This window comes from Amblyomma mixtum, chromosome 9 (assembly GCF_055824585.1).
Source record: "Amblyomma mixtum isolate Tamu chromosome 9, ASM5582458v1, whole genome shotgun sequence".
NCBI classification, from domain to species: Eukaryota; Metazoa; Arthropoda; class Arachnida; order Ixodida; family Ixodidae; genus Amblyomma; species Amblyomma mixtum.
Window position 1 is genome coordinate 9,384,311 of NC_143020.1, and position 9,268 is coordinate 9,393,578.

At 49.6% G+C, this 9,268-nt stretch overlaps 1 pseudogene; it reads right to left on the bottom strand.

The window, feature by feature from the left end:
* Positions 1 to 871: 871 nt before the first annotated feature.
* On the bottom strand, positions 872 to 7,369 carry LOC149328260 (uncharacterized; annotated as a pseudogene).
* Positions 7,370 to 9,268: the final 1,899 nt, after the last annotated feature.

Consider the following 9,268-nt stretch of genomic DNA (forward strand, 5'->3'; position numbering starts at 1 on the left):
TAAAAGAAAAAAAAACTTTTCGAGCAGCCGTCGTCTACGGTGTGCGAGCACCTCAACACAGCGAACAACGCGCAGCAGACGCCGCGGGAAGGTACGCCCTTTTGACGTCACCGATCAGAGATTACCAGACCAGCAAGGAGCTCCCAGAGAAACGAAAAAAAAATCGACTTAGAAATATTTACCGCACAGAATCAACTAAAACTTCGCGAAATAGTAGTTTAACGTTTCTCGAATTATATGCAATAAGCAGGGTATGCAAGAAAATAGGCTGTCATGGCAGCTTCGATATGTGCCCAGTAACTTTATACGCGACATTAACAACGGGGAGTACTCTCGGGCCACAGTGGAGTGGTAGGCCTCAGTTCCCACAATATTCCCAACAATGACGAAGTGAAACCGCTACGAAACAAAATCGAAGAAAAATGAAGCCTGCACTCGACGCTGTGGCAAAGGCTACAGATGTCGCTGCGCCTTTCCTGTCCCGCTCGAGAGATGCCGTGGCTTTTCTTTTTATAGCCGTCTGCAACAATGCCTAAATTTTTTGCTGCTTTAGTCAGAGTTTCACTATTGCCATCGCTACACTACTCATTGGTTATCTTGCGTTGACGCACGATTTCGGTGACGTACATAAAATCTGTAAGAGGCAGGCATACAACTGATTGCGTTTAACATTTTAGAGTTCCCATTCTTCTTGGGTTTGGTTTTGTAGCACGCATAATAAAACCCCCGTTTGACCACATGAAGAAGATAAAGGTCTTGATTTCACAGGATAGTTAGAAAACTTTTTATTCCAGCCGCGACTTTTACTCCATGGCACAAGCTTTAGCGGCCCTTTCTGCTTCCATGTTACCTTAAGGGTAACGGAGTGGATTCCAAGAGAAGGCAAGCGTAGCAGCGGGCGGCAGAAAGTTAGGTGACCCGATGAGATTAAGAAGTTTGCAGGGATACGGTGGCTGCAGCTGGCGAAGGACAGGGTTAATTGGAGAGACATGGGAGAGGCCTTTGCCCTGCACTGGGCGTAGTCAGGCTGATGATGATGATGTTGATGATGATGTCCACAATGCCTTCTCGTCCCGTGCTGGCCTAGTTGGTGGATGGAAAGCGGGGACGTTTCATTCGACGTTGGCGGGGGTGCTCCACGCGGATGTGCTCCTCGCGATCGCTGTTGTGTGCGAAAAGCTACTGGCAGAAGCCAGACATGAAGCGTCCGCCCGTCTTGTGAAACTGCTTGTGTGCAGCCGCAGTGGCTGCGCAAGCAGACTCTGCTCCGCACTTCACGCAGCGCCGTTCCCCGATGCGAGTCCCAGCTTGCAGAGCCATCGTTCGTTTGCTCTTCACGGCACCAGGCACAGACGACATGGCACTCTTCTGTCAGGCGAGGTGGCTTCGTTGCGCTGATGCCGGTACACACTGTGCCCCAATGAATTTGCTGGGAAGGTGGAAGTTCTTCTCGCAATCCTCGCAGCGATGCATGGTAGCCTCCCCGTCGGGCCGAATGTGGGCGATTGTCCATTGCTGGATGGATATTTCATACCACTGCATGGAGACAAAACAGGTTGATTAGTCAGTGCGGTACAGTGTCGCGTTCTCTCGCGGCCTCTGAATCCCACCTACTGTCGTTACTCGTTCGCCCGGTACAACTAGCTGCTCTATTACCCCGTTGGCTGTAAGAGTACCATTCCGTTTTCGACTGTCAGATGGCGCTATGACTGATTGTGGTATGTCCTGCGCAGAGATCATGTGACGCAGTGGTCAGGTCCTTCATTAACCTGTAGCCGTCAAGCTGTTTGTTTCCGCACAACAAGAGATCAAACGGTGTCTGAAACAGGTAATGAATACACCATGGTTTAAGTTTACTGCTTGATATTTTGTTCGTGTGTCGTGAATCCGGCTCCGAGGTTCCAGCGCTTAGACAGCTACCGATAAGCACCCATCGCCTTAAAAAGAAAAGTGGCACTCTTATGCGCGCGCTCCCTTCCTGCCTAATCGCATTAAAACGCGTACTATCTCGTCGGGGTAACCACGGCGGCAAAGGCAAGCCTCCGGTTGGAGACCACATGACGAAGACAGCTCTTAAGGCTCGCCGCAATGGACCTCCCAGAGGCGACCCGGGTGTCAGCTAGGTCCAGTCTCGATGTTTGACCGCGGCATTCCTCGTTAAAGGAGCTGTTTCCCTTCACCGCATTGCTGTGCACGTGGCCCTGGGCCTTGTCGTCTTGCACTCATGAATAGCAAGTGCAAGCCACTTGTGCGGCCGCCAGCAGATCGTAGGGACGCCACTCACGCTGCCTACGCGACATAGATGCAATCCTCCTCATCCTCAAGCTCAACACGTGGCTGAGGCGTGCCCACTGGAGAGAACGTGTGTGATTAGTGCCAGAGTGAGCTTTTCGGGACACGCGTTCTTCTGGAGCCCCTGCCTCTATCCAGGCGTTTCAGGGAAGGAAGAGCACATAAAAAAATGGCTGAGGCTTAACTTGGTTAAGCCTGGAGAATGCGAAGCATCATCGTGTCGCGTAATTTGGAGGCGCACAACCACAGCGACGGCGCGAGGTGGGCCCCCGTTTCTCCACTGTCGTGACGTCATCAAGTCACGTGGTGTGACGTCATATATCACGTGATTTGGAGGCGCACAACCACAGCGACGGCGCGAGGTGGGCCCCCGTTTCTCCACTGTCGTGACGTCATCGTGTCACGCGGTGTGACGCCATGTATCACGTGATTTGGAGGCGCACAACCACAGCGACGGCGCGAGGTGGGCCCCCGTTTCTCCACTGCCGTGAAGTCATCGTGTCACGTGGTGTGGCATCATCGTGTCACGGGATTTGGAGGCGCACAACCACAGCGACGGCGCGAGGTGGGCCCTCGTTTCTCCACTGTCGTGACGCCATCGTGTCAAGTGGTGTGGCGTCATGTATCACGTGATTTGGAGGCGCACAACCACAGCGACGGCGCGAGGTGGGCCCCCGTTTCTCCACTGTCGTGACGTCATCGTGTCACGTGTGTGACGTCATGTATCACGTGATTTGGAGGCGCACAACCGCAGCGACGGCGCGAGGTGGGCCCCCGTTTCTCTACTGTCGTGTCGTCATCGTATCACGTGGTGTGACGTCATGTATCACGTGATTTGGAGGCGCATAACCACGGTGAAGAGCTGAAGTGGTAGCTAAAGTAGTATGCTTCGCATAAAACTCGGCATCGAGTGCGACCCAGAGGCTACCGTTTGCTCAGAAGCGACCTTTCTTTTTTTACTAGTACATTATGCAAATAGTCTGCATAAAGTTTTCCATGTTTTCTTCATAACGACGTCTGCGTCTTCCTCGTCCCTTCTCCGGCTCGACCACGCTACCTGAATCCCAACAGCACACAGGGTTCACAAAACGTTTTGCGGTGCAATTCTTATTATCATAGCATCGGTTACCGGTCCTCCTTCGCTTGTTCAGCCGCTGTGAGGCCCTGAAGGACCTTCCTCGTTTTGAAGGGGTTACGACGCCAGCATGCATGACCTGTTCTCTTAAGTGCAGCAATGCATTCTGACCCTAATTCGGCAGACTTTCGTCCACTTTAGCCATACACTTCGTGTCAGCAGCAATGTGTCCACTCTGGAGAGCCACCAGGATAGCTCTAACTACAGCGTATTTATTTTACAAAACAAACAGTATGTGCATGGCTATGCTCCATGTAAACTTCACACATGGCCGCGTAAAAAGGAGGACGGGTTATTAATGTTGTCCATTGAAACCAGGAAAAAAAGAAAGGTGCAGAAGAGGAAGACGGAGTGGGAGGAGAAGATAGCCTAGATAGATTGCAGTAAGTTCTGTGGCCAACCGTTAGAAACGCATTTTAGCAGCAATCCAGCAATCGCTCCCAAGCGATCTGGAATTTCTCGCGTGCACACTGGTGTCGTAATATCTTTCGCCACATCTTTCGCCCCGTCAATGACGTACTGCAGCTAAGTGAAGAACCCTTTGGCTTTAATTGAAATGTGCCGCAATTTCACAAGTACAGTTTGCGGGGCTGGCTACCGTCACCTTGTTAACCACCGCTTAGCAAAAGCGTGAAAGAACGCTTAATCCTATTACCCAGTTCAGATGGGCACGCACAGCAGCACGCTGTTTCTCTCTAAACGAATGAGCCGTTGCTTGGTCGTAGGCGTGAAGCTGAGTACGCGAAATAAGGACCCAACATGAAGAAGTGGCTCTACGGAAGGAAAAATTGTTATTAAATGCAGCCCATAATAAAGCTCGAAAGTAGACACGGTACAACTTAATGTAAACAAACACAACGGAAGGCCAGGCTCCCAAAAGTATAGAAGAATAAGTGTAAAAATTAGACACTTCGGCGACTAAAGTGGTGCAAGGCGAAAGCCTGAGTACAGCATTCTGTCAGGGATGTGGTTGTAATGACGACTTCGACAGAGAAGGCTCCTGGGGGTGAAACCAAGACGTCTCTGAGGACGCCCCCAAACCGCGGGAAGAAGCATTAGTGAAAATAGTTTTCTCTTCCCTTCCTTCCTTCGAGTAAAGTGCCTGTAGCGAATGACACGTCCATTGGCTGTCTGCTTGAGTCACTGATGTGTGGTTAAGATGTTAAGCTTCGCCTGTAAGAATGGAACGCGACAGCATCTTGCAACGCTGCCACGGAGTCCACAGAACGCCATCGCCCATTTGGCTCTACGCCTTGCTCGACGGTAAATTTGTTTTTGAGGAAAGGAAATTATCTCTCTCGCATATCTCGGTGGACACCTGAACCTCTCCGTAAGGGACGCCGTATTAGCTAGACGCGCCTTTGCTCATTCTAAACCATTGAGCTGGCAAGGAGGAGTGGCTAGCGTGGTCGTGTCTACTCCGGAGACCCCGGTTCATTTCCCCAACACGACCAATTTCGTACTCGGTTTTATTGATTTATGTGGTCTCACTAGAATGGTTAATTAGGCTAATTGATATTTAGATTATTCAATTTCATCCATCATATTCTGTCATTCACTTGTCAAATGTTGGAACTGTGTAGAATTTTTGACACAGTATATATGAAACGTGTAGAACTCTGACCGTATCTGTTTTTTTCAGCCAGCGTCCGTTCCGGCGGACGCGGCTGTTGCGACGCGCGTCTTTCTCTTCTACTCTGTCCTGTTATCTTTCAACTCTTTTCTGTCTGCACGTGGCAGCGGTGGTGGCTCGGCTTGAGCCAGTTGGCAGGCCCGTGCACTTTTCTTTTCATCCTTCTCTCAGTCGCAGGCGCAACCAACCTGACGGGGTATCTTTTTCTAGCCGGCGTCCTATTCGGCGGGCGCGGTTGTGACGCACTTGTCTTGTTTTCTGTTCTTTTTTCAGTGCCTCTGTACGTGGTGGCGGCGGTGGCTCGGCTTGGGGAAGTCGGCAGGCACGTGCATTTTCCTCCTCCTCCTCCTCCTCTCAGTCGCACCAACAACGTACAACTATTAATGATTGTAAAGCATGACTTGCACACTTCGTGACAGTTAACGCGACCTTAATTAGTACACTGATTAATTAGTGTTAGTTAAGGTACACCCGCAGTGCACAGTCCCACATGCCACTTCTTAACTGCTACTAATTACCAATTACTCATTTAGTCATGCCCATATAAGGCATGCATCCGAAACGCGGACAGATTTGCTAACAGGTCTTGGTTACGACAGTATGAGGAGTTAAAGGCGTTCGCCTTAAAATGCGCGCGCACTAACGTCAACACTTAGACCAATCTGAAACGCGGACAAATTTGCTGAGAGGTCTTGGTCACGACAGCTTGAGCCATTGAAGGCTTTCGCCTTAATAACAAAAAAACGATAACTCGTGATTTAGCATTGAGCGCTGGCTTTATCTGCCCTCACCTCAAAGCCCGTCACAATCTATCCACTTGTGCCGAATGATCTGCATCAGCAGTCTAGACAGCATAGGCATAATTTGGTATTAAGTGAGCAATGAGGGTATCGACGTATTATAGAGAGACATCAAAGTCAGTCGCTCACATCTTTCTTCATTCCTCCCCTCGCTTTTCATGTTACGCTATATCGACGTTGCGCAGCGGATACTTTATGATTGTCCGTTAATTATGTCGACCGTCCGTGCTAGGGCGCCAGAGAGGAGTGAAAACTGGTCTCGTTCTTTTTCAGGCGACTGAAACCTTCGTTTCGTGTCGACGGCCCAACACGGCTTTTTAACCTCGTTGCAGGAATGTAAACGCAGGCGGGGCGACCACCGGGGACCATCGCGTCCACAGCGATCGCCGATGGATTTGGAAAGAGAGTCGGAGCTCACCTTTTCGGGTGACAAATCGGAGTCAAAGCTGTCGTCTACCGACACACGCCTGGCTTGTGTCTCGGCCAGCGGAGGGGCCCTGGGGGACCTCGGTCCTGGGGTCATGGGGACCTGGGGGAATCGGATCCTCGTGGACCCGGGTTCTGCGGGACCTGGGGGTCGAATTGAGGTGGAGGGCTTCGACGGGTCCATGCTTTGGTCCTCGTGAGACGCTGGGACCTGCAGAACTAGTGATGACTGAACAACTGCCAGCGAGGAAACGGTCAGCCAGGCTGGCGGCGCAGTCGAACGGCGGCGCGTGAACGACACGAGCGAATAGCGTGACGTAACTCACGAGCGATGCAAAGCAGAAGGAAGCGCCATGTAGACGAAGAAAAAGTGGAAGGACCAAGAAAAAAATGTGCATATAGTGCCATTAATTGTTATCCAGACACTAAACGGCTTACAGACACTAAACGGCTGCCGTCTTAAGCTCTGCTCTTTCTCATGATCAATATTTCTTTGCGACGAAAGCTTTCCGAAACATGGAATATTTAGCCATTTTTCTATTTCAGTCACCGATCTCACAGTATTTATTTAGCCTATTTCAATTACACATCTCAGTTTCTTTCATTTATTTCCTATTTATTATTATTATCATTATTACCATTATTACCATTTTTTCCCTCATTTATTTACTTGTTTATCATTCGGAGTACCTATCAGTTGCCGCCTGTGTCTTGGCCAATTCCCCACAGTGGGTACGCGCCATTATTTGGAGGACAACAACAACAACAATAATTGTTGCTGTTGCAATTTAACCATCGTTGTCCGTTCCTGCTACGGTACACAGTTGGAATATTCGCTGCCGGTGATTCGAAAGCATTGCTAGTGCTTACAAATTTGCCGCCATCAGGCATTGTTGCTGCAACGAGAAATATGCAGCTTGTAGGCGTAACAGTTATTTTTGCTGTGTAATCTTTTCTAAATATTAACCAATTACTACTTTTACTCTAAGCACTTAAAACTGTTCTAACATTTTTTTAAATGCAGCATTGAACTATATATTCTCTTCCTTGTCATTTTATTGGATTCATTTATTATACAAGGTGCAAGATTGCGATTTTTTTATTGAAATTTTTGCACCATTAAAAGCAGTTTTCAATTTGTTGGCGTATGTAGATATAATGTTTATCACACCTCTCCTGCATACATTTATTCTTTAGTCTTTATTCAGTTTATACCCCGCTTTGCCCGAAGGGGCTTAAGTAAAGTAAGGAAAATAAATGAATGATTTGCAGTGTCCGGGCACGCTTATGTCATGTATCCATTGGTTCTGGATTCGAATTAATGCATTGGACCTTTGCTTGTTTGTGTTTATGTGTACTTGTTGATCAGCTGTTTGTGTCACGTGCTTGTTGTGTATAAATGCTTGTAGGCGTCCAATAAATTGCGTGTTTTGTCCCAGTTTACGTTGAGCCTAGTGCTCATGCGGCCGCCTCGGCCGGTGCTGCAGGACTCTACTGTGCTGAAAATTGCAAACTTAAATTATCCCCACTAAGCGGACTGAGCTACCCGTTGTTCCCTCACCAGCATGATCATCATCGCCCTCAGGCTAACTATGCCCACTGCAAGACAAAGTCCTCTCCCATATACATCCGAATAACCCTGTGCTGAGCCAGCTGCGGCCACCTTTTCCTAACGATGGCGCTAGTTGCTGAATGTCCAGTAAAGGTGCACATGTATTTTTTTCTTATTTCCAAGTCCGTCCAGATTTCTGTTTTCTTTCAAAGTGGCCTATGCGCATCTTTGGAGACAACTTCGTCGGCCATTGAACAGCAGCGCATCTGTTGGTGCTATATTTTTCTTCATGGAACTCCTCCCTGCAGCTTTGTTTCTCGCCCTTTAACGGAGAGTGAGCCTCGTGCATCTTGTGCATCAGGTACTAAGGTTAGCATGAACAATCAGTGGTGTGTAGGCTCTACGGCACGGCTGTTTGTATACGCCTAAAAGCTTCATATTTCTTGTAGAGGGTGCTTGTTCAGTCCTATAAATAGAGACGTTGGCGACAATAAAGGGTCCTGGGCTTCCGGTCTTGAGAGCGTTCATTGCTGCGGCTCCGTCCGCTAACATGGGTCCAGGCTAGGCCTAGTAGCCGGCCCCTCTCTGCAACCTTGCCCCTCGGCAATCTCTACATGGTGGCAGAAGTGTTTGGATTCTGATTTTTCTTTTTTTTTTGAAATCCTAAACCATCTCAAGACCATCTCAAGACCAAGACTGTCTGCAGCACCATGGACACGTCGTCTTCGACTGAGACGCAACCTCGATTCGCGAGTTTGTCTGGCCTAGCGCCGCCACCAGCGGTCGACTTCGATGACCCGGCCTCCTGGTCATCGTGGGCGGAGCAATTTCAAGATTTTGCTGTCGCCACGGGTGCATCTTCAGCAACGGATGAAGCAAGGATTCGCACGCTTCTTTATTGCATAGGTGTTCAAGTGCGCCGCATCCTCTCGTCTCTTGGGCTCACCGAGTTGGAAAGCGTATCGTATGCCAAGTTAAGCAACGCTTCACGGCTAACTTCATTCATCCAGTGAACGAAATTCATGAAAGTTTTCCCTTTCTATAAGCGTGTACAACAACCATCCGAGCGTGGACGCGTTCTATTCCGCCCTGCGCTCGATGGTAAAAAAATGTAACTACGGCTCTTCCAGCGTCGAAGACAGGCTGGTTGTGGTGGTGGAAAACATTTATGTAGAGGTATAATACAGGAGGTTATGCATGAGCTGACCCAGAGGGAGCCAGCCCTTACAAATACTAGGTGGAGGTCCCTAGTTCGGGCCCCCAGTGGCATCGGCCGCCGCCCAGGCTCGCGCGACCAAGGCCCGTTGGGCCTGCAGGTCAGAGCAGCCGAGCAGGGCCGCCTCCCAGTCCTCCCGGGTTGGGTTGGGGTGAGGGGGGATAGCAGGGTTGGAGAGGCAGGCCCACACCATGTGGTATATGTCCGAAGACTT